A 24,688-nucleotide genomic window follows, 5' to 3' on the forward strand; every position below is an offset into this window, starting at 1 on the left:
GGAAGGGGAAAAAATCCAATCTGCCAATCTGATCTGGGAAAAAATTCCTTCCTGACCCCAAATATGGTGAGTGGTTAGACCCTGAGTACGTGGGCAAAACCCACCAGCCAGATGTCTGGGAAAGAATTCTCTGTAGTAACTCAGAGTCCTCCCCATCTAGTCTCCCATCACTTGCCGTTGGAGATATTTGTTGCTACCAGTCACAGATCAGTTACTGCCATTGTAGGCAGTCTCATCATACCATCCCCTCCCATAAACTTAGAAAACTCAGTCTTGAAGCCAGTTAGGTTTTTTGCCCACACTTCTCCCGTTGGAAGGCTGTTTGAGAACTTCACTGCTCTGATGGTTAGAAACCTTCACCTAATTTCAAGCCTAAACTTGTTGATGGCCAGTTTATATCCATTTGTTTTTGTGTCCACATTGGCGCTTATCTTTCACTCCTTTCTCAGCCTGGTATTTATTCCTCTTATGTATTTATAGACAGCAATCATACCTCCCCTTAGCCTTCTTTTGGTTAGCCTAAACATGCCAAGCTCTTTGAGTCTCCTCTCCTAAGGTAGATTTTCATTCCTCTGATCATTCTAGTAGCCCTTCTTTGCACCTGTTCCAGTTTGAATTCATCTTTCTTAAACATGGGAGACTAGAATTGCACATAGTATTCCAGATGAGGTCTCACCAGTTCCTTGTATAATGGTCCTAATGCTTGCCTATCTCTACTGGAAATACTTCTCTGGATGCAGCCTAGGACGGCATTAGCCTTTTTCACAGCTGCATCACATTGGTGGCTCATAGTCATCATAAGATCAATCAATACACCCAGGTCTCTCTCCTCCCCTGTCAATTCCAACTGGTACATTCCCAGATTATAGTTTATACATCCTTGATGTCTGCTATGGCTGACAGTAATAGAATGAAGCATACTAAATGACCAGATCTGTTTTAGAACACGGAGCACACATCTGGTATCTCACCAATACAGATAGTGGTGGACTGCCTGCAGGATCCAGGGAAAGAATGCAAATCCTTGAGTTGTATGGACTGTTATACAAGTAACAAGAGAGCCTCTGAAAGGGGATGAAGCAAACTGAGGTATAAGAAGGGAAATTAGGGACATGTTTGACAGCCTTACTTTCACTTAAGCAATCAGAATCATAGGGGTATGTTCACCTCCTGCATAAAAGTTGTTGAAAGGCAATAAATTAGTCTTTGAACTAAATGGCATATATTGAGACCAGGAAGGAGAACAACATATTTGGATCAGTAAAAAACCAAGTCCCTAGCCCCACAGTTCTTGTCCAGCAACACAGACTGTCCTACTGCGTTTCCCTCCAGTTGTCCACTGGGTACAGGCCTGGGCTGATGACTAGATTGCCACGGATCAGCCAGCCCACAACTGTACTGTGTGTGGTCGAGGTGTTGGGGATTTACAGTGTGCAGGGGAATTAATACTGCCTCAAACAGCATAACTTCCTGCAACGCTTACCGGGCTGCCTGTGCAGCTTCTCTAGGAGAGCATGTGGCTTAGAGTGACTCCTGCCCACGTTTTCCCTGTTTCTCTTCCCAGCCCCCTCATGGTCTATGGGCCGCACAGACATTTTGCAGAGGGTTGAAATGGGGAAAAGCCAAGCATAGCCATCTTTTCCCTCCCTTTCTGCTGCATTTTGTACACATCTCTCCCCTTTGTATGGAGCGAGATGAGTAGGGGCTTTGTTGCCCATATAGATACATGCAATACAGCTCATATAGAGGCTCTTAGCTGTCTACTATCTTGCTGTTTTCTATAGTTGCATAACATGCCACTGAGTGTGCAATTTTATTTGGATTTGGTCCTTACCACAGAAAATACCAAAATCCATATAATTGCTTACTGCATATCAGGAAGCTATATTATACATTATTCTCTAATTAAGGTGACAAACCATGTGGTAATGATGATTAATGCTGTCAGCAGATGACTACACTTCCTGTCTTTAAGTAGTTAGAGTAAATAAATAGCTTTTATAATGCAACCCTATCAAACAAAGGGTTTTTTGGTCTAAGAGCCAATAACTTGTGCATTCTAACCCTGGCTTGACAGACTGCCACTGTGGATGGGAGTCGGTTGCTTAGGGCCTGATTTTCAGAGGTGAAGAGCACCATCTATTTCATTAATTTCCATAGAAGTGCTGGGTGCTCAACCCTCTGAAAATTAGGCCCTGAATCTCAATACCAGTGTACTTAATACCTTACAGGGGCATTATGGGGATAAACTGGTTATTGGTAAAGAACTCTGGGGGTGTAAAACACTACATCAATCCGGTTATGCCACTTCTCCAACTGTTTTGTGCTGGTTCTTAGGGACGGCTCTAAAAGCCAATTAAAGTCAATGGGAGTCTTTCTTTTTAACTTCAATGGGCATTGGATCAGGTCTTTCCAACAGCTTACAGCATAGCTTACTTGTAGCAAGCTAAGTGATGATCTAAAACACAACTGCCTTCTGCTTGACACAGCTTGTGAAATCCCTGCCTCGTTGAAGAAAATGGCAAAACTCCCATTGATTCCAGTAGAGTTATGGAGACAGGATTTCACCTATAGCCTTCAAACATGGCACCGATTCAAAATGCATTGCGGGGGGGACTCTTAAGACCTCTGATAGCTCTAGTGTATTCTGTACTTAAACCCGGTTTCAAACTATACAGACACAAAGAGTATTTTTTATTTTCTTCACTAGCATTCCACCAGACAGACAGGAGAGAGGCTGCTTTTGCCACACTTTAGAGAGTCTGCATAGGGGAAGATAAATGTGGGACATGCTTTTTGTGTGAATTCTCTGTATACTTGAGAGTTTAGAAATGTGGTTTAAGAATGGAGAGAGAACAGATTCCTTGAAACCAGAGAGAAGTTGGATTTTGTTCAAGAGACATTGTCTTTTTCCTACCATGCTAAAGTAACCTGGTTATACTCTGATGATTGGCTCTACTGATAACCTAGCCAATGCAGGACCACCACTTAGCCCCAAAATATCTCCCTGGCATGTAAGGGCATCTTACCTTTCACTGACTTGCTGGTGACTTTATTAGTATCTGTTATAATCGCTTTACATAGAGCAGGATGCCAAAGAAAGAATAGACTTCTGTCCCAAACACACAAGGGTTAGCAGCTGGGACCAGAACTATTCAAGCGGTTCTCATTAACATTTGAAATAGTTAGCCACTGAAATCTCCCCTGCGATCCTGGTAGGATGGACCCTAAAATGTGGTGTTTGAGGTTAGTAGAGGAGCACTGTTGCTTCTGGCATGATCATGTAATAAAGCACCTGAACAAAGAGAAACATGAGGATATATTCAGCACTGGGTTATGCTGGCTTTTGCTGGTATAACCCTAGGCACATGGTTCTCAAGGCAGAAAGTCCATGGAGCAGCTGAAAGTGGCTTTGACCTTTTTCTTTTTCTTCTCTCTTCCCCCGCACCTGAGGAGGTGGGCAGCACAGCCCCAAAACTAGCAGCCACTGATTGGGAAAGGGGCATGGCCAATAAGCATGGGAGACATGCTGGATCAGCATATCCTCTGCGCAACCTCTGCCAGTATGCTTCTGGGAAACCTCAGGAAAAGGCCAGAAAACAATCCAAAGGGTGGGGCAGGTGCAGTGCCTGACCACCTGTGGGGTGACTCTTCCCTGAGTACAGGAGGAGAGGCTGGTACAGGGTGGTGTGATTTTTTTCATCACCCTCTTCCAGATTGAGTAAATCAAGCCCAGGATGCTTGCTTTTGAGATTAATCATGTAATTATAAAGGGTTAGTATTTTTATATACTGTTGTCTGTATTTTTTTTCTTTCCATAGTTATTTATGGCTATAGTTAGGAACTAATGGGCCAAATCATGAAATCCTTGCTCAGGTAAAACTCCTGTTAAAGCAAACATGACTTTTGCCTGAAAAGGGGCTCTGTGGTTGGGTCTAGTGTCAATGGATGAACGTTGTCATCTCAGGAAAGTGATCTGACCTTAAATAAATTTGTGCCAATTAAAGAACTTCAGAAACTTCTAGACAAGGAATTTGTCCTGGGAAGACTAGAGCTGGGTAACTCTAGTTTTTCAGCTGAAACTTTTATTCGGTGAAAAATGCACATTTGGCAACATCAAAGCATTCTGTGAGTTTCAGTATAAATAAACTAAATGTGTGTTCAACCTGAAACAAATGTTTTCTCGGGTCTTCAATTCACCGAAACATTTTTTAGCTTGACCCAAAACAAATGGAGTTTTTTTGAATTGCCCACAAACTGAAAAATCCAGCTCCACTCTAGACTAAAACAAAGGAATCCCAGCTGAGAGTAACTTTTTGCTCACAATTAAAAAATAGTTTATTCGTTGCATGTACATTTGTATATTGTTAACAATAAAAAATATCAATTTGTCTTGTTCCACTGTAACCTCAATAAGAGACCACCTTTTTATTAGACAAGTCCTGCTCTGTTAAATTATCACTAAACGCATTGGCCTAACATTTCAAACCTGGGAGCCTAAAGTTAGACACTTAAATAGAAGTAGTTGGATTTTCAAAAGTGCTGGCAGCTCCTGGTGATTTGAGTGAGATTTGTGTATGCTAAGCACTTTTGAAAATCATACCACTTTTATTAAGCTGTAGCACTTAAGTGAAGACACTCCTTTGCCAATGAGAGAGCCTCTCCCATCAGCGTAGTTAATCCACCTCCCTGAGAGGTGGTAGCTATGTCCCCATGAGAAGCTCTCCCTTCGACACAGCACTATCTATACAGGGGATTTAGGTCAGTATAACTACATCACTCAGAATGTGGATTCTTCACACCCCTGAGTGATGTAGTTATACTGATATAGGTCTTCAGTGTAGATTTGGCCTTAGGCTTTTAGCTTTAGGCACCTAGGCTTGAAACTTTTGATCACTGAGTACAATTTTGCTTCATCTTAATAAGAAAACAGAATCCACAGAGGAACCAATTTTTGTCTGTACCAGGAGTGCTCACTTGCAACTGATTTCACTGTTTTTTCAGAAACCAACAGCTAAGACATTTAGGTTTAAAATATCCTGTATTTTTTGTGTGCACAGTACATGTTTTCATAAACAGTCTCAAGGATTGTTACTTTATGTGACCTAATTTTTGCACAGCAAATATAATTTAGGCTGAAGAGAATGTCTCCTTCAGAGCTGTTCTGTTCGCTACAGATGACGCATTTCATTATGAAATGTCTTTTTTGAGAAACAAGGAACTTAAATACACAAACTAGGTTTCAATTATGTTGGGGCTGTGCCACAAACCAACAACACTAGGAAATTAAAAGTGAGGATTGCCACTCCATTCTAACTTCTCTTCATTGCCTGAGTTCCGCATACAGAATTACCATTCACCTGGCGTTGTGTGTGCCGAACGAGAGAAGTCTACAGGAGTAGATTAAGGCTTATTGGGGTTCAGTCCCACCCTCTGAAAAAGTCTTTTCCATTCTCTCTTAATAGTCCCCAAAACATACTCCTCCACCCCACCCCGCTTCTCCCAGTTCTAGAATCTCCACTCCAGTTCTTCCATCCTAATTCAATACAATTTGCATCCCTTCAAAGAGACTTTCTCACTTTCCTAGACTCAGCAATCCTTGATGTCCCCACCCAACAGACTTTCTTCTCTACCTCCCGTGTGTCTCCTCACAGCCATATCCCCTGCTCTGGAGTGTCAGCTTTTGCTGCTGTTGAGCCTCTGCTTAGAGCTTCCTAGCCATTCTCTTCTAGTCTAGTGTGAAGTACGGGACCATCTGTGACAGTCCTAGGAGGGTTGCCTGCTTTGTGCTCTCAAGCCCTAAATTGCTCCAGGAATGCTCACTTATCACATTGACTTCTTTGCTGACCCAGGGACTCCATGGGTGGCAATGTGACTTGTGCAGGCAGCACATGCTGCTGAGTTTTCCTGAAGGTCAAAAACTAAGGCCAGGTCTACCCAAAAAACACTTTTTTGCCAGTATAGCAATGTTGGTTAGAACTCTGCTTTTTTGTGTCTGTGATATTTCTAGACTTGCAAAAGCCCTAGTGTAGACACAGTTACACCGGAAAAAAGTACTTTTGCCATTTATAGCTTATTTTGCTTGCTGAATAGTTATAAGCTATGCTGTCAAAAGCACTTTTTTGCTGGTATAAGCGGCATCTACGCTAGGAAGGTTTCGCTTGTCTACCAGCAAGCCTCTTCTGGTGTGGATCTGGCCTCAGTCACATGATGTCGATTGCTGCATGCATTCCTGCCTCCCCTCAGACCAGGAGCCACATGAGACCTGAAGGTTGAAAAGAAAGTTTTATACCTCCCCACACAATGCCCAGTGTTACCCAGGTCCATGTGAACCAGCAGCAACAAGCTGAATTATTGGTTTGTACCACAAAAGGAGTCAGCTGGCAACAACAATCAAGTTGCCCTTTCCTCGGCACGTACTTGGCAAAAGAAAATTTGGAGGCTCATGCAGTAGCAGAGCCCTGATCTCTGCCCGCTGGGGATCTGGCTGCAATCTGACACTTGCCTCTGATGGGATTTCTCTTTGCTTTGGTTTGTTTATGATAGTGTGAGATAAGGACACCGCATCAACTCTCAGCTCTGCTGCCTGACTTCTCAGTTACTGTCACAATTACAGTGTTTTATCTTGTGTATTTTTTGCTTTTTACACAGCAAAAATAATATGAAGAACTACATGGTCATGGCTGGATCCCAAATAGAGCTGGTGCAGAATTATTCATTGGAAACCAATGAAAAGCCCTTTTAATAAAATGGAATTTTTCCCAGGGAACATTTCAATTTTGTTGAGAAATTGGACCCAATTTACAATAAAAATTCAGAAGTTAAGAATCTCACGTTAACTCACTCACATGGCACTTACTTTATTGGACCCAAACCTGTGAGTGCTGAGAATCTCATGAAAGGCCATGAGCACCCCCAATTTCCACTGAGATCAAAGTAGCCAGACCTGTTCCTGCTGAACTGATGGCACTGTGATCAAATTCATATAAAAGTGAACATTTAAACAATCTAACCAGTATTCAAAAATGTGCAGAGTGTTTCAGTATAAGAATTTTAATGTCTATTTGCATTAGCTGACTGTTCTGTTGAAACTTGCAACCTTAAAATCACATTAGTGTAATTTTTTGTCTTTTTTTCTTTTAAAATAATTACTCTTCCTACTTAGGGTGACCAAACAGCAAATGTGAAAAATCGGGATGGGGGTGGGGGGTAATAGGAGCCTATATAAGAGAGAGACTCAAAAATTGGGACTGTCCCTATAAAATTGGGACATCTGGTCACCCTATTCCTACTATAACAGTGTAGCTGCAACACCCTGGAGATGTGCAGCTCTGTTTTGCTACAGGAAATGCACAAAAAACCTACTTCCAGAATTATGCACCTGCACACTTGTATTTTTCTGCAACCCCACTGATTTTAAACTATACTATCTTATACATACAGGCAAAAACTAGCTGTGCTAAGAAGTTGCAGAACTTCCAGAAGCTGGGAGTGAGCGACAGGGAATGGATTACTAGATGATTACCTGTTCTGTTCATTCCCTCTGGGGCACCTAGCATTGGCTACTGTCAGAAGACAACGAGGAGTCCTTCTGGCACCCTAGAGACTAACAAATTTATTTGGGCATAAGCCCACAGAAGCTTATGCCCAAATAAATTTGTTAGTCTCTAAGGTGCCAGAAGGACTCCTCATTGTTTTTACTGATAGAGACTAACATGGCTACCACTCTGAAACCTGTCAAACCTTTGGTCTGACCCAGTATGGCCATTCTTATGTTATGTTCTTAACTCCATCTGATCACAGATTTTTCAGTTAAATCACTAATATATTTTACTGAACATGCATAAAATCACTTATAACTTAGTTATTATTTAAATCAAACTTACTAGACAATTATTCCTTAGTGAGTATTTGCTCCATATAAGGTTTTAAGTTTTGAACTTCAGCCATTTCTAATATTTAATGGTAGAAGTACACCTCTTTCCTGATCTCCTAACTCAAAAATGACCGACCAGACTTTGTTCAAACTTTGCCTTTTGGATGATACCAAATATAAAAGTTTCAGCCTAAAGTGAATTTTTATTTTTAGAGTCCTGAGCAAGTGAAAACAGAAAGTTATAATTGAACTGAAATCTTAAGTAGTATAATGTATGCCTCTAACATCTCACCCTATAGATGGTATCACTGACAAGATGGGCCCTCGTAACGCTTTCCTGGGACATTAGTTCTGACTTGACTTGGAGAGAAGAGTGTCACCTATTGAATCACCAGCAATACATCCTACAATACCTGGGTTTTCCTTAAGTGTCTTCTCTGCAAGTACTATCCAGGCCTGCTATGCCTTTGAGATCACAGCAGAAAGAGCTATGGGAGAGACCAGCCCATCAAACTTTCCTCAGAACTACAAAGCTAAATCCAGAGCTGCAAGAGAGGCTAATAAATAGGTAACAAGTGAAAACAAAACCAAAATCCACCCCACCTTTTTATTATTATTTATTTTATTGTGGAACTGGGTTGTAGTTACAGAGATGCCTTGGTGACTGCAAAATCTATTTGTATGTTTTTTACCCTTTTCTCTATGGAGTTCCTAATAATGTGCATGAACAAACCTCCAGCCCTACTTACATTGTACAACTGGCCAAGAGCATTACAGAGTGGGAGATGAAGCCTGCACTCGCTCTCTCTCTCTCCTTGAAGCTACACTCTGATCTTCTCTTACTGAAAACCGTTGTGTTATTTGAACTAAAGATTTGAGAACGGGGTTGGACTAGATGACCTCCTGAGGTCTCTTCCAACCCTAATCTTCTATGATTGCAAAAATTAAGGTTATTTGGGATAACCAAACCAAAGCTTGTGCCTTAGTTTCTAAGAAAACTATGGGCCCGATCCTGCAAACACTTATGCACAAGAGTAGTCTCATTGTTTTCAATGGGATTTCTCAAATAAGCAAAGTTACTCAGAGGTGTAATTGTAGGCAAGATTTGCCCCTCTATTTATTTCTGTAATTTCAGACTGTTTATAAATGCCCATGTTGTGCCTCTAGTGACTTCTCCTAAAATTAACATTGCTATTCTAGGTGTTGTCACTCATTTTGAAAACTTCCCAAGCTTGGGTTTGCTCCTCATCCCAGTTAACGTTGTCTGTCTTCATTGTGGTGTTAATAGTCCTTCTCAAATTCATCTTCTACGCTTACTTTTTTCACCTACTGTTTTTCACGTGTCACAGAGAGAGGTATGGACTCTTTTCTTTGAGAATAGGATAATAAAAATCTCTATTGTGTAGGTGTGTCATGTAACTTCGGAGGCTGGGACTCGGCCATGTAATTCTCCCTGTGACCGTATCAAGTTAGAAGAAGGGGCGGGAGGAGGAAGAGAGAATCATAGAGGACTGATAAATCTTAAGGAGTCCAACAGATCTTAAAGTCTAGCTGCTGCTTGAAAAACAGCTACTCATGTATCTCTCAGCAGAAAACTCTTTAATATTACATACTTAAAAAATAATAAGATTTAAATTGTAGGGGAAAATATTTTCCCTACAAGTGTAAAATAGTCTTATGTTTAAAATAACATTTTGAAGGCTTAAGATTAACTGGGAATATTCCACCACATGGAGATTGAAATGCCCTACAGTTAACCTGAGCCAAGCAGATTCAATATAACTGATCCCTATGGGTGGGATTTTCAAAAGTGCTCAGTGCTCTCTTCCCACTGAAATCAACCATTGATTTCAGTAGGAGTCGAATTGAGCCAATGCTGAGCACATTTGAAAGTTCCACCTTTTGTGTGTGGTTGCTAACTTGTATATGAGGGTGGGTGCCTGCATACATGCACATACACACTCAAATATGTGCAGAAGAGCCATGGACAAGACTTGAAAATGAACAGGAAACTTAGCTATGTAAAACAAAGAGAGTGGGAAAAGTCTAGTGGAACACACATGTTTAGAAAGGGTAACAGAGATTAGAGGACCCAATCCTATGACGTGCTGATCACCCTTCAACTCCCATTTGAAGGAACGACTCAAACATCGGGCTACTTGCTGGAACGGAAAAGAGGATATAATAGAGGTATATAAAATAACAAGTTGTATAGTGAAAGCTGATTAGGGATGCTCCTTGTCCTATAACAAAAGAACTTCCTCAATAAATGTGAAATACTCCTTTATGCAGTGTATTCTCTATTTGTAGAATCCCACTGCCATAGGAAGTCATCAAGGCAAACAGTTTGATAGAATTAAAAAAAGGATTAGAAAGCTTCATGAGCAAAGATAACATTTGCAGCTGTGTGAGATTAAAACAATGCAGGAGACTATCAAATCTCATGCTTCAGAAGTATAAGCCTGACTAACCTAATAGCCTTCTATGACGAGATAACTCCCTCTGTGGATGAGGGGAAAGCAGTGGATGTGTTATTCCTCAACTTTAGTAAAGCTTTTGATACGGCTCCCACAGTATTCTTGCCGGCAAGTTAAAGAAGAATGGGCTGGATGAATGGACTATAAGGTGGATAGAAAGCTGGCTAGATCGTCGGGCTCAACGGGTAGTGATCAATGGCTCCATGTCTAGTTGGGGCACTCCGCTTGATACCGGCTGCCAAGAGTCAGTCCTGGGGCTAGTTTTGTTCAACATCTTCATTAATGATCTGGAGGATGGCGTGGACTGCACCCTCAACAAGTTTGCAGATTACACTAAACTGGGAGGAGTGGTAAATACGCTGGAGGGTAGGGATAGGATACAGAGGGACCTAGATAAATTAGAGGGTTGGGCCAAAAGAAATCTGATCAGGTTCAACAAGGACAAGTGCAGAGTCTGCACTTAGGATGAAAGAATCCCATGCACTGCTACAGACTAGGGACTGAAGGGCTAGGCAGCAGTTCTGCAGAAAAGGACCTAGACGTTACAGTGGATGAGAAGCTGGATGAGTCAACAGTGTGCCCTTGTTGCCAAGAAGGCTAACGGCATTTTGGGCTGTATAAGTAGGGGTATTGCCAGCAGATTAAGGGACGTGATCGTTCCCCTCTATTCCACATTGGTGAGGCCTCATCTGGAGTACTGTGTCCAGTTTTGGGCCCCACACTACAAGAAGGATGTGGAAAAATTGGAAAGAGTCCAGCGGAGGGCAACAAAAATGATTAGGGGTCTGGAGCACATGACTTATGAGGAAAGGCTGAGGGAACTGGGATTGTTTAGTCTGCAGAAGAGAAGAATGAGGGGGGATTTGATAGCTGCTTTCAACTACCTGAAAGGGGGTTCTAAAGAGGATGGATCTAGACTGTTCTTAGCGGTAGCAGATGACAGAACAAGGAGTAATGGTCTCAAGTTGCAGTGGGGGGAGATTTAGGCTGGATATTAGGAAAAACTTTTTCACTAGGAGGGTGATGAAGCACTGGAATGGGTTACCTAGGGAGGTGGTGGAAGCTCCTTCCTTAGAGGTTTTTAAGGTCAGGCTTGACAAAGCCCTGGCTGGGATGATTTAGTTGGGGTTGGTCCTGCTTTGAGCAGGGGGTTGGACTATATGACCTCCTGAGGTCCCTTCCAACCCTGATATTCTATGATTAAGCCGATTGCCAATGAGGGTCTGGAAGGAATATTTTCTCACCATCAGATATGTGGTGAGGATGTTTCACTTTCCTCTGAAGTAGTCAGTTTAAGGAATGATGAATGGATTAGAGGAGAGATGAATTACCAACTATTATACATTGACAACACGTATGCTTCTTTAAAGAGAATCTCATTGAATAAGTATGGGAGGAAGAGTATCAGGGGGTAGCCGTGTTAGTCTGTATCTACAAAAACAACAAGGAGTCTGGTGGCACCTTAAAGACTAACAGATTTATTTGGGCATAAGCTTTCGTGAGTAAAAACCTCACTTCTTCGGATGCATGGGAGGAAGGATGATATTGCAGTTAAGGCACTAGCCTGGAGCTGAGGAAAGCTGGGTTCAGTTCCCGGCTCTGCTACGGACTTTGTGTGGCCTTAGGTGGGTTACTTAGTCTCTCCATGCCTCAGTTCACCAGCTGTGAAATGCAGATCACAATACTGCTCCATAGAAATTTCAGTTATACATTTAAAAAATACTAGGGCTAGCAATTAATTGCAGATAACTCAAGCGATTAACTCAAAACAAATTAACTCAATTAAAAAAATGAATCTCATAGACTCATAGACTTTAAGGTCAGAAGGGACCAGTATGATCATCTAGTCTGACCTCCCGCATGATGAAGGCCACAAAAGCTGACCCACCCCCTTTCCCTTGACTCAGCTGTTGAAGTCCCCAAATCCTGTGATTTAAGGACTTCAAGTCGCAGAGAATCCTCCAGCTAGTGATCCCTGCCCCATGCTGCGGAGGAAGGCGAAAAACCTCCAGGGTCTCTGCCAATCTACCCTGGAGGAAAATTCCTTCCCGACCCCAAATATGGCGATCAGTAGAACCCCGAGCATGCAGGCAAGATTCTCCAGCCAGACCCTCATTGACCATTGATACTATTTACCAGCGATGGCACACTGTTGATTGATTGACTAAAATCACATTATCCCATCAAACCATTCCCTCCATAAACTTATCAAGCTTAATCTTAAAGCCAGAGAGGTCTTTCGCCCCCACTGTTTCCCTCGGAAGGCTGTTCCAAAATTTCACCCCTCTGACGGTTAGAAACCTCCGTCTAATTTCAAGCCTAAACTTCCCCACCGCCAGTTTATATCCATTCGTTCTCGTGTCCACATTATTACTGAGCTGAAATAATTCCTCTCCGTCCCTGGTATTTATCCCTCTGATATATTTAAAGAGAGCAATCATATCCCCCCTCAGCCTTCTTTTGGTTAGGGTAAACAAACCGAGCTCCTCGAGTCTCCTTTCATACGACAGGTTTTTCCATTCCTCTGATCATCCTAGTGGCCCTTCTCTGTACCCATTCCAGTTTGAGTTCATCCCTTTTAAACATGGGAGACCAGAACTGCACACAGTACTCCAAATGAGGTCTCACCAGTGCCTTGTATAACGGAAGCAGCACCTCCTTATCCCTACTAGATATAAGTCGCCTAATGCATCCCAAGACCGCATTGGCTTTTTTCACGGCCACGTCACATTGCCGACTCATAGTCATCCTGCAGTCAACCAGGACTCCGAGGTCTTTCTCCTCCTCCGTTACTTCCAACCGATGCGTCCCCAGCCTATAACTAAAATTCTTGTTAGTCATCCCTAAATGCATCACCTTACACTTTTCACTATTAAATTTCATCCTATTTCTATTTCTCCAATTTACAAGGTCATCCAAGTCTCCCTGCAGAATATCCCGATCCTTCTCCGAATTGGCAATACCTCCCAACTTTGTGTCATCCGCAAACTTTATCAGCCCACTCCTACATTTGGTTCCGAGGTCAGTAATAAATAGATTAAATAAAATGGGACCCAAAACCGAACCTTGAGGAACTCCACTGGTGACCTCCCTCCAACATGACAGTTCACCTTTCAGTATGACCCGCTGCAGTCTCCCCTTTAACCAGTTCCTTATCCACCTCTGGATTATCATATCGATCCCCATCTTTTCCAATTTAACCAATAATTCCTCGTGTGGTACCGTATCAAACGCTTTACTGAAATCAAGGTATATTAGGTCCACCGCATTTCCCTTATCTAAAAAGTCTGTTACTTTCTCAAATCTCTATTAACCACAATTTTAATTGCACTGTTAAACAATAAGAATACTAATTGAAATTTATTATAAATATTTTTGAATGTTTTTCTACATTTTCAAATATATTGATTTCAATTACAACACAGAATACAAAGTGTGCAGTGCTCACTTTATATTATTTGATTACATATATTTGCACTGCAAAAAAGATAAAAGAAATAATATTTTTAATTCACTTCATACAAGAAGTATTGTAGTGCAACTTACAAATGTAGATTGATTTTTTTGTTACATAATTGCTCTCAAAACAAAACAATGTAAAACTTTAGAGCTGACAAGTCCACTTCTTGTTTAGCCAATTGCTAAGACAATCAAGTTTTGTTTACATATACAGGAGATAATGCTGCCTGCTTCTTATTTACAATGTCACCTGAAAGTGAGAACAGGCGTTCGCATGGCACTTTTGTAGCCAGTGTTGCAAAGTATTTACATGCCAGATATGCTAAACATTTGTATGCTTCTTCATGCTTCAGCCGCCATTCCAGAGGTACAATAGAGATTGTATGAGGTGAATTGAAAAATACTATTTCTTTTATCTTTTTTACAGTGCAAATATTTGTAATAAAAAAATATAAAGTGATCACTGTACACTCTGTATTCTGTGTTGTAACTGAAATAAATATATTTGAAAATGTAGAAAACATCCACAAATATTTAAATAAATGGTATTATTTCATTGTTTAACAGCATGATAAATCGCAATTTAATTGCTTGACAGCCCTAATTTATATGAATAGAAATTAATGGTTTGTCCATTGCTAACAGAATAATACAACACAGTTTATTTTACTTCATAACAACTCCCAGTTGGAAGTGGCATTACAACTACAGTAGCAACTGTCATGGTTAAGGCTGAGCAAGATCTTTGTGAGTATTTTTAAAGTGTGAAGATGAGTCTTGCTGACCTTGATGCTTTCTAGGAGCTCTGTAAATGGGTAAGGCATCAAATTTGGCATTTCTAGACCAAGTTGTTTTTGAGCTATGATGAACCCAACAAAGTAAAGAAAATGTTTAAGAAATGAGTGGGATTTTTTTTTTAACCCACATTTCCAAAATGTCTGATTTGCCTTGTACATTCTTTGCAGAAGATCCCTCTAACTTTTGTGTGTGTGTGTGTGTAACTTTTTTTAATTTTTCTTATTCAGAACAACTAAAACACACAATGGAAAAACTTTTAAGAAGAAAAAGTAAATATCAGTTACCACTGCTGCTTTGTAATCATTACAATTTGTGATTGATAAAAAGCACTTGAGAATCAAGAAGGTGGTGTTAATGATCATGGAATTATTAATCTGATTAAGTACAATATACTAGCTGATACTTTCCCACTTGAAAGGAGTATATACACAGACCGACATTTTCAAGACATGCAGAGGACTTGACTATTTTTGTATTATTGGCTATTAATGTCACTGGGAGATGGATGCCCTTTTGAAAATCTCAACCTAAGCCTATTGCAGATCATGAGTACTTGTTTGATCTTGGGGATATCTATATTTGTAACTCATCTAAGTACATGAACTAGGACTATCCAGCATCCTGTAGAGGAGTTGCAGATCAATTCTATCCTCAGTGTTGAGATAGTCTAGATAATTGATCCATGTTGCATGAAATTTGTTGTATTGTCTGCTTAGACAGTAGGTCAGCTTAACAGCTTTGAGATAATGGATTAAAGTTTCCATGTGCCAAAAATAGGCTTTGTGTTAGTTAGTCACAAACTTTTCCCCCCCACTATGGATGCAAGCTATGGGGTGTAAAGTTTGAAGAACTGTTATGACTATGTGTGGCTCTGAACCTTTATGGTTTGGAAATTTGGGTGGCATTGTTCTAATGCCAGTTTGAAAGCCGGTACAAGCTGGAGTATGAAGTTAGGAATGAATGGACTGGTTGCATCTCACAGCAACCCACTCATTGTGCTAACTTGATTAATTTTTATTACCATTTTTTCATTGTTGCTCTGATCCATTCAGTGTCATTGTAAGTCATTTAAAAAGCATGACTGGCTTAATGGAATCTGGAGACACAATATAACCTGTTGATAAGATCAGTTTCACGCCCACCGATAGTATTGTCATTGTTGACAACCAACAATCACAGAGCTGCAGTGAAAATTAACATACCTATCACGTCTATAAAATAATTTTGAACCCAGACATTCGTATGTTGTGGGTTTGTCTCCTTGTTTATAAAACAAGGTTGCATTAAGTGTGTGACATTTTGAACGGTTAGATTAAAATTCTGGGCATATTGTTGTTTGCAATTACAGAAGAAGAATACACATTCTTGTTGACAAAATACTACATTTCTATTGAAGATTGATGTTTTATAAATGGCAGTAAGGTCTGTAGTCCAATCAGTATGATATTTCTGCACCCATTACTTTGTTCCAAGCTTGTGCAGGATATTTTTCATCCATAGTATTTCACAGGATTGCATGCAGTTTGGAAACACAACTGTTAAGATTATTTGGATATTCAAGATGTTTTTCTGTATCTTCTGCATGAAGTTATAGAAGTGAGTTGGACCTAGCCTTGGTTATAAAGTCTTAATTGTAGGTACATGTAAAATTTTGTTTTACTTTAAGATGGCTTTATTTTAAGATGTGCAGCTTGATGTTGCTTTTGACCTAGGCAAAATCTTGTGCAGAGGCTAATGTTCTATAAAAAATAAAATAGCCATTATTTCTCAAAACTGTTTTTATTTACTTGTAATAAGATAATGGAGAAAATAACAACATGTATAGGTTGCCTGTTCAAGTTTTCAGTGACCAATCCCAATGTATAAAATGTTACACATGTCCAACCTCTTGTTCGCAAAATAAAAATTTGAAATACAATTTTGGCACAGGGAAAAAGTGCCTTCCCATAAGCACAGTCTCTCCTCCACTAGAGCTTTGGAGCTCTGCTAAGAAGGCATCTTCCCCATAAGCCCACTTAATAAATTTTATAGCAGCAGAGTTTTCATCTTGTATTTTATTATTTCCAGTAGTGCCCAATATATGCCAGATGCCTTCCAAACAGAAATAAAAAGGTGTAGTCCCTGCCCTGGGGAGTTTGCAATCTAAAGACCAACAGAGGGTAGTACAACATATGGGATAGATCCTCAGTTGGTAAATTGCACCAGTTTGAAATTGTCTCATATGTATCTATATAAGTGTAACTTTATAGAGTGGTCACGGTGGTGATTGGCTATATGCTGGTACACTTAAGCTGTGCAGGAAAGAACTGTTATTACTATTGACTTCCCAAGATCAGTAAAAGAGGAATTTGCCTCCTGCATACTTTAGAAGAGGCACAGGAGAGGAGCTCCGCCAAGGATTTCCAAGGACCTGGTGCCACAGAAAAGCGCACAGTTGTCGACACAAACTCTTAGAGACTGACACAATAGAAAATTGTGTACTTAATGGTTACGATTTTTTTTCTCAAACTACTGTAACTACATTAAGAGCTCTGTATATAATATTTTGTGCTGAAATCTATTTTTAGCACAAATATTTAGAGGGAAAGGAATATTTACACAACACTTTTTGTTTAAAAATTTTATGAGAAATATTAAATGAAAGTTTAAGATTACTTTTGTAAATAAGCCAACTTTTAGACCAAAACAATTGTCAAAAATACTGTTAAAATATATAAATCACAAATTAAGGCAATTTAAATAAATTATACCTTTATATTTACCAAAAATGTCTGTAAAATGTCACTTTAGTAATTCTAATAACTGTAAGTCTGACTTGGAAGACATCTTTCTGGACTTTTTAATTCACTAATATGTACGTCTTCTATTAAATAAACGTATAGGATGAGTGATGTAGATGTTGGAAGAGTTCCTAACTATTTTGGAGATGATAGCTAAAGTTATTCTAGGGTCATGTAAGGTGAAATTTTACATGTTACATGAAAGCTATAGTGAGGAACATGTAGGCACTGATTCACTATTGCCCTGTACTTTGGGTAGTACTTATACCAGTGCAAAATGCTGCAAAATTGTATTGGTAATATTTTAACTGACTTTATGTTGGTGATACAGAATTATTCAAATCCAAAGCAGTTAAGTCTAAAGCAGACTGCAAGGAGTTAGAGAAGAATCTCACAAAATTGGGTGATTGGGCGACAAAATGGAAAAACGAACTTCAATGTTGGTAAGTGCAAAATAGTGCACGCTGGAAAAAATCCTAAATATACATATACAATGATCGTTCTAAATTACTTGTTGCCAACCTAAGAAACAGATATTGGAGTCATCATGGATCATTCTCTGAACACTTCTGCTCAATGTGCAACAGCAGTCAAAAAGGCTGACAGTATGTTAGCAACTATTAGGAAAGGGATAGAATATAAGACAGAAAATATCAGTATACTACAATAGTAATCCATCAGTCCAGTTCTGGTTATCCCATCTAAAAATGGATATAGATTAATTGGAAAAGGTTCAGAGAAGAGCAACACAGAGGAGGGTGTGGAATGGCTTCCCTATGAGAAGATACTAAAATGATTAGGGCTGTTCAGCTTACAAAAGCGGCAACTAAGGAAGGATATAAGAGAGGTCTATAAAATCATGAATGGTGTGGGAAAAGTGAATAGAGAAATGTTATTTACTCTTCCCCGTACTACAACAATCAGGGTCACCCAATGAAATTAATAGGCAGCAGGTTTAATGAAAACAAAAGGAAGTACTTTTTCACAAAACACACAACTAACATGTGAAACTCATTGCCAGGGAATGTTGTGATGGCCAAAAGTATAACTGGATTAAAATAAGAACTGGATACATTCATGGAGGATAGGTTTGTAACCCTTCTGCCCATCTAAGTTGGCAGCAACAAGGGACGGGTTCCGTATCTAGGGGTTCCGTTTCAATAACGCAATGCAAAACCGGCTCATGCCCCCACCCAGTGACCTGGGAAAATTACATACCACCCCCTGGGTGCCTCTAAGAGGCAATACTTCCCCTCTTGCAAGCACAGAGTCTGAGCGTAACAGAAAATGTTTAATAACATGAGGTAAATGACATCAGCATTAAATTGGAAACACTACAAACAGGATTCATAACACAAACCATGAGCAAAAACCCACCCCAGCAAATTGGGCTGTGTCTTTTCCCATTGGTTCTTGAAACCAGCAACCCAAGGATCACCAAAGTCCCAAAAGTCCAACAACCCCCCAATGTCTCTGTCCCTGGTCAGTACAGCCCCAGAGTTCAAAGGGGGGGGGCACACAGGGTGTTAAGGGGCACCTTACATGAGAGGCTCAGTGATCGCAGCTCTTAATAACTTTAACTTTGTGATTTCAGCTCTTAGCAATTTGAGCTCATAGTAGAGGAGCCCCAGTCCTAATGCACCATTGCCCAGAGTGAATTCAGCTCAGCAGCCTGTAACTAGACTCCTAATGGAATCAAAGTTAGCTCTGATATTCAACAGTGGAGAGAGGAGGTAGTGCAATTAGTGTATCAAACCCTCAGAGGGGGCCCATACCATCAGGTACAAATACCCACCCCCATCCTCTCTCCATTCACTGTGTTTTGTAACCCATGCCCCTTGTCAAGCAAGTGCTACTTAGGTAATGGTGAAGGACTCACTCAGTCCTTCTGCCATACAACAGTTCCACTGGCCTTGATTCACAGAATCAGGGTAACAAAACTTTATTCTTCCTCCCCCAATAACAGAAAAAACTGGGGATCCCACACCAGCCAAAGTAACCACTTTGAGTTGCTGTTGTTTCATGCCAGGCGAGTGGGTGTGCCTATGCAAACAGGATCAGCCCCTAGAGTTCTTTTCCACACTCACCATAATTCACCACCAGATGTCAGGATAGAGCTCATCCTGACTCTGCTTACAGGTTCACGAATGGCTATTAGCCAGGAGAGCCAAGGATGCAACCTTATGCTCAGGGTGACCCTAAACCTCTGAGTACCAGAAGCTGGGCATGGAAGATGGAGTGGATCACTCCATAATTGCCTTGATCTGTTACACCAGAGTTTCAGGGGCAATGTTGGAGACAGGATACTGGGCAAACTGGACGATGGTCTGATGCATTATGGCTCTTATGTTCTTACATAAATGACTACATAGGTCAAGGATGAACTGGGTCCAGAGGGAACAAAATTGGGACTTGCATTTAAGCTCCCATGAAATGCCTTGGGAGTTTTCAGATGGAAGACTAGGAAAACCCTGGTTATCCAAACTCTGCTTATGTGAGTTTCAGATGAGCTGAAGTTAGTTTTTAGTTCTAGAATCCAAAATTAAACTAAAATTAAATTTTGTGCCTATGAAACCCCAAACCTTTGAATAATTAGTATCCCTTTAAACATTCAGATAATTGGAATTTACCGGTAAAGATTCTGGCCTAGATTTCATAAGTGACAAGTGATTTGGGGAGTGGGGGTCCAACCTGAGATACTGCAGGGAGGGATTAGATTTTCAAAGGCTCAGCACTTTCTGAAAGTGCAGTCCCTTTTGAGTTGATTCAGGTGGGTCATTGAAAATCCCTGGGCAATTTTGAAAATATAACCTTTTGCTTTAGATTAGAGGGAGCTAGTGCTGGGTGTGCATAGGCCCCGCTGGCCTTGTACGGTAGCTGGCACCTCAACCAAGGCTAGTGCATCTCCCTTCTTCCCCCACTCAGTCCCAGGACGTGCAACAATCAATGGGTAGCACTGAAGGCTGGATATGTCTACACTGAACACTAATCCTGGGCTCTAACTCAGTTTTGAGGACAGGCTCCTCTTCCATCCACACATAAACCGGTCTGACTCCAGTCTGCAAGGGCTCAGGACCGAGGTCCTAGAACCCTACTGGATGAGTAGGGTGGATCAGAACTTGAATGCTGCTGTGACTCAGGTCCACACCCTGTCATTTTGCAACATGGATGCAGCTCAAGGCAGAGCTGAGTCAGAAGTAGGGTGACCACCTTTGTTGCATAGAAATAAGGGGAAACCACATGAAAAATAAGGAACAATTCTTCATTTTAAGGGATAGTTGAGGGATACACGCTTTCCCTTAGCCTACCATGTATTTTTCACCAGTGCACATTTCTATTGCCCTCAAGTATACAATAGCCTAAGCTTCAGTATATAAAATGGTACATCTCCATTTTAATACAGCTCCCAGTAAGGCACAGGGGGCTGCCTGAGGGTCCCCCCTCCTGTGCAGTGTGGGCATGTTAGCACAGCTGTGAGGCCCAGCGCCAGCAGCGGCAAGCCCGTTTAGGCGGTAATGTGGACACTCAGCCGTGGGCTCAGGGGCGGGGGTCCAGAAGGCCGCCCCCCGCGCGCGGCAGCGTAGGCGCGTGGCGGGAGCGGCGAGGAGGTGGCAGCGGGCGCCGCTGACGGGAAGGCGGCGCCTCCCCCCTCACAGCAGGCCGGGCGCGGGGCTGGATGAATGGAGCGGGGGAGCCAGCGGGCTGCGGCGGAGGGAGCGGCGGGGCCTGCGCGCCGGAAGTGAGCGGCCGGGGAGAGCCCGGCGCGGCGGGGCTGAGGCTGAGTCAGGCACTGGGGCGTGGGGAGAAGACGCGCCGCAGCCTCCGGCCAGGGACGCGCTCGGGCTGCCAGGCGGGGGCGGCTCCGCGCTGAGCGAAGGGGCCGGGAAGCGCCTGGGGGAGCCGCCGGCGCCGCGCTGCCACCATTAGCCGGGCGGCGAGAGGAGGAGCCGGGGGAGCCGCCGCCGCGGTGAGTGCTCAGCGCCTGCCCGGGAAGGGGAGCCCAGAGCCGGTCCTCCTCTCTCCCTTCCCGTCCTGCTCTGCTGGCAGTAGCCGCGGGCTGTATCCCCCGGCCTGGGCAGCGGGTTCCCCGGGGGTGGCTGGCTCCCAGCCGCGGTGTATGGGGCAGAGGCTGGGGGCTCGCCCTATTGTCCTGTCTGGGGAGCGCCCCCAGCCTGGGGGGGATATGCACATCCCAGCTGGGGGCGGTGATTTGGGGAGGGGGCAATAATAGATCGGATCTTGTGGTGCCCTAGAAGTGTGTGTAATAAAGCTGGATGGGGGGAGGAAGAAGGAGGGCTCTCCCCTATATTTTGGGGCTGGGGGGGGATGGGAATAGGAGGAGCTGGATCCTCTTTTTTTACCACATCCCTGCTCCATAGGGTCACGCCAGGCAGAGTGTAGAAGAGGAAGGGTTGGGATTGCCCCAGCAGCAGCACCGCATCACGCCCCTCGTCTGTTACACTCTTCATGGCTCCAGTTCTCTTCCCCCTTAAAAATCAGTTCAGCTCAAGCTTTGGGAAGAGAGGGTCTGATGGGTGTGTGTGTGTTTAAAGGTGCTGTGGTTCGTCTCTTTCTCTCGCCCCTCTCCATTTGAATCCTGTCAGCGGTTTGTCTGAGCTTGAGGTGCAAAATAAGAGCTTTAATGTAAAAATAGGAATGCGATTCATTTGGTTGAAAAGAAAAGGGTTGAAAGTAGACCGGGGATGTGAGAGGAATCTGTTTTGTGGCATTCAGACAATGTCAGCTTTCGTGAGTCCCCACCCTGTGGAGCTGAAAGCAACATAGTCCCATCCACCGACTAACCAAATGTATATGGCAATAACTTAAAGAATCAACCCCCTTTTCCTTAATGTAGGAGGAAAAGAACAAGGCTGATTATTTACAATTTTTAATTCCTTTTTTTAAAAAAAACGTATTTTTGTAGCTATTTTGCCATCCATATTGGTGAGGGGCATAATGATTCTTGAAGAACCTCCCAGGCAAGGCTGATGTCTGCATTGGTTTTCATGAAGATGAGGCGAGTTTTCTAGTGCATAGAGAAAATCACCAGAGGGAGGAGAAAGAGGAGTGTCTGTATACAGAAATATATTTTGAATGTTAGAATAGCAGTTAAATTTACTATTCATCTGTATTCAGTTTTTTCTTTTCCATTTTAAAATGGCTTATTATTTGAGGCAACTGATAACTTCTCTGTTCATTTTTAAAGCTATTTCATTTCTATTGGGTAATTGTCTTATTATGTGGCAACTAATAAAATATCTATATGTTTTAGTTTGATTTTTGTATTTAGTTGTTTTTGTGGTGATTTTGACCCTGGTTACATGTACCCAGAAGGATAATAAAATGCACAGAAAAGGAAGCACCTACTCGTTTTCTATAAATAAGGTACTGAAGTGTCTATAAAGTCAGTTGGTGCTCTGTTGTGAAAGGGTTGAGAACCACTGTTCTCTGTGATTGTAGATGTAACTTAAAACTATGTTGTATGCCAGAATGACTTTTCTTAAGGGACATATCAACTTGAAAAACACAGTTCTGCTGAAAATTATGTAACTACTGTAGTTACCAGTAACACCTAAAGTTTTTAAAACAGAAGGAAGGAAATCTTTCCAGTTTTACTTTATGCTTAGTCAGTTTCACTGTTTTTTGTGTACAGCCAACTACTCCTTTGCTGACAGACCCTTCTGAAAATAGACAAGGAATAGAAAAATCACTTAAGAATGCCTACTACGGACATACCATCTAAAACAGGGGTTCTCAAACTGGGAGTCAGGACCCCGCCAGGGGTCGTGAGGTTATTACATGGGGGGGTCGCGAGCTCCACCCCAAACTCCGCTCTGCCTCCAGCATTTATAATGGTGATAAATATATAAAAAAGTATTTTTAATTTATTAGGGGGGTCGCACTCAGAGGCTTGCTATGTGAAAGGGGTCACCAGTACAAAAGTTTGAAAACCACTGACCTAAAAGATGCTGTATCAGAAACTGGAATTTTAAATTAGTAATTTAAAAAAAGACACAAAACAAGTTGACAGTGTCCCTGTGTAATATTTCAGTCATTCTTTTGAATGGTAGGTGAGTGGGAGGAATATAGAGCTAATTGTTTTGCCATGCTTCAGTTAGCACGTGGCTTTCATATCTCTGGGTGGCACTGGAATACTGTTACAAGAGTCCATGGTAGTGAAGCTTTTTCACAGTATGGAATTGGGAAGTGCCTCTGGAGCTTCTCCCCCACCCTCCAGATAGATGATTTCCCTAAAGTGGCTAGTTTTCAGAGCAGCACCCTGTGATGAAGTGTTCTGCTACCCATGTTTTTCTAGATTTGCTAGTAGGTGGCATGGTAGACAATATTGTTAAGAAACAAAACGCTCCAGTCAAAGAAAGGAGTATAGCTTACCAATTGTTGCATATCTTAGCCTTTTGATAATTTCATAGTACCAAGATTTTTCATATGAAAGAGAGCACTATGTGTAATATAAAACCTGTCCTCCCTGAGAGATTGCATAATAATGTCTTGAGACCATTACCTGTAACCTTGAATTTGTTTAAAATAGATTTTCCAGGGCAGTAGTTCATTATGATTAATTGTTTAGGAACTCTCTGTATATTGAGGTTTAAAAAAAATTTTTTTTGTTGTTTTTTTTTTTAAAGCCAGGCTGCTTTTAATAAGAATATGTATTGAACTACCATAGGTACAGAATTATATCTTTCAATTTAAGCTTGGGTCACTGTGTGCAAGATTGATCCATTACCTATGTAGGCTACAGTATAAGTGTACTTACTGTATTTTTATTCAAAATGGGTTTTCAGATACCGTCTGGTATTGTAACTAATGTTTTTTGGCTTACTCGCTTATTTATTTATTTTTGCTAATAGACTGGTCAGTTTTCTTAAGCCATAAAGACATTGTGTTACTTTATCTCTCTCCCCCACCCAACCTTTGAAACAAAGGTAGGAATTCGTTCTAAACTTTTAAAGCACTGTATGTTAGAAGAGTATCAACGCATCACATAAATATCAGACCCCTTGTTCTCCTTTCTGGAATATTTATATTATTTTAAGTCTTTTATTGGGACATCTTTGTCTGGTATTGTTCCAGCACTGACAGGAAGTGTAACGCTCCCTCTCCCACCCCCACCCTTAAGAAAAAATATGTAGTGTCAAAGCAACTTTATGCCCCTGGAGGAAAAAAGTCTATCAAACAGGGACAAAGTTGAAAGCCTGAAGTAGCCAATCATGTCTAAACAAATGCTAAGACACATTATGCTGAAAATCACGCTCCTTAAATTCTCATTAGCAAAA

The 24,688-nt window shown here is 41.5% G+C and overlaps 1 protein-coding gene across 3 annotated transcripts in view; it reads left to right on the top strand.

The window, feature by feature from the left end:
* The first annotated feature begins 21,184 nt into the window (after positions 1-21,184).
* Positions 21,185-24,688, top strand: part of RAPH1 (Ras association (RalGDS/AF-6) and pleckstrin homology domains 1) — a 158,097-nt gene continuing 154,593 nt past the window's right edge. For all 3 annotated transcript variants that reach the window (XM_054044186.1, XM_054044189.1, XM_054044187.1), the window contains exon 1: positions 21,185-21,357. The gene's annotated coding sequence lies outside the window, so the exon portion shown is untranslated. The remainder of the gene's footprint in view (positions 21,358-24,688) is intronic.

This window comes from Malaclemys terrapin, chromosome 11 (genome assembly GCF_027887155.1).
Source record: "Malaclemys terrapin pileata isolate rMalTer1 chromosome 11, rMalTer1.hap1, whole genome shotgun sequence".
In the NCBI taxonomy this organism is placed as follows: domain Eukaryota; kingdom Metazoa; phylum Chordata; order Testudines; family Emydidae; genus Malaclemys; species Malaclemys terrapin.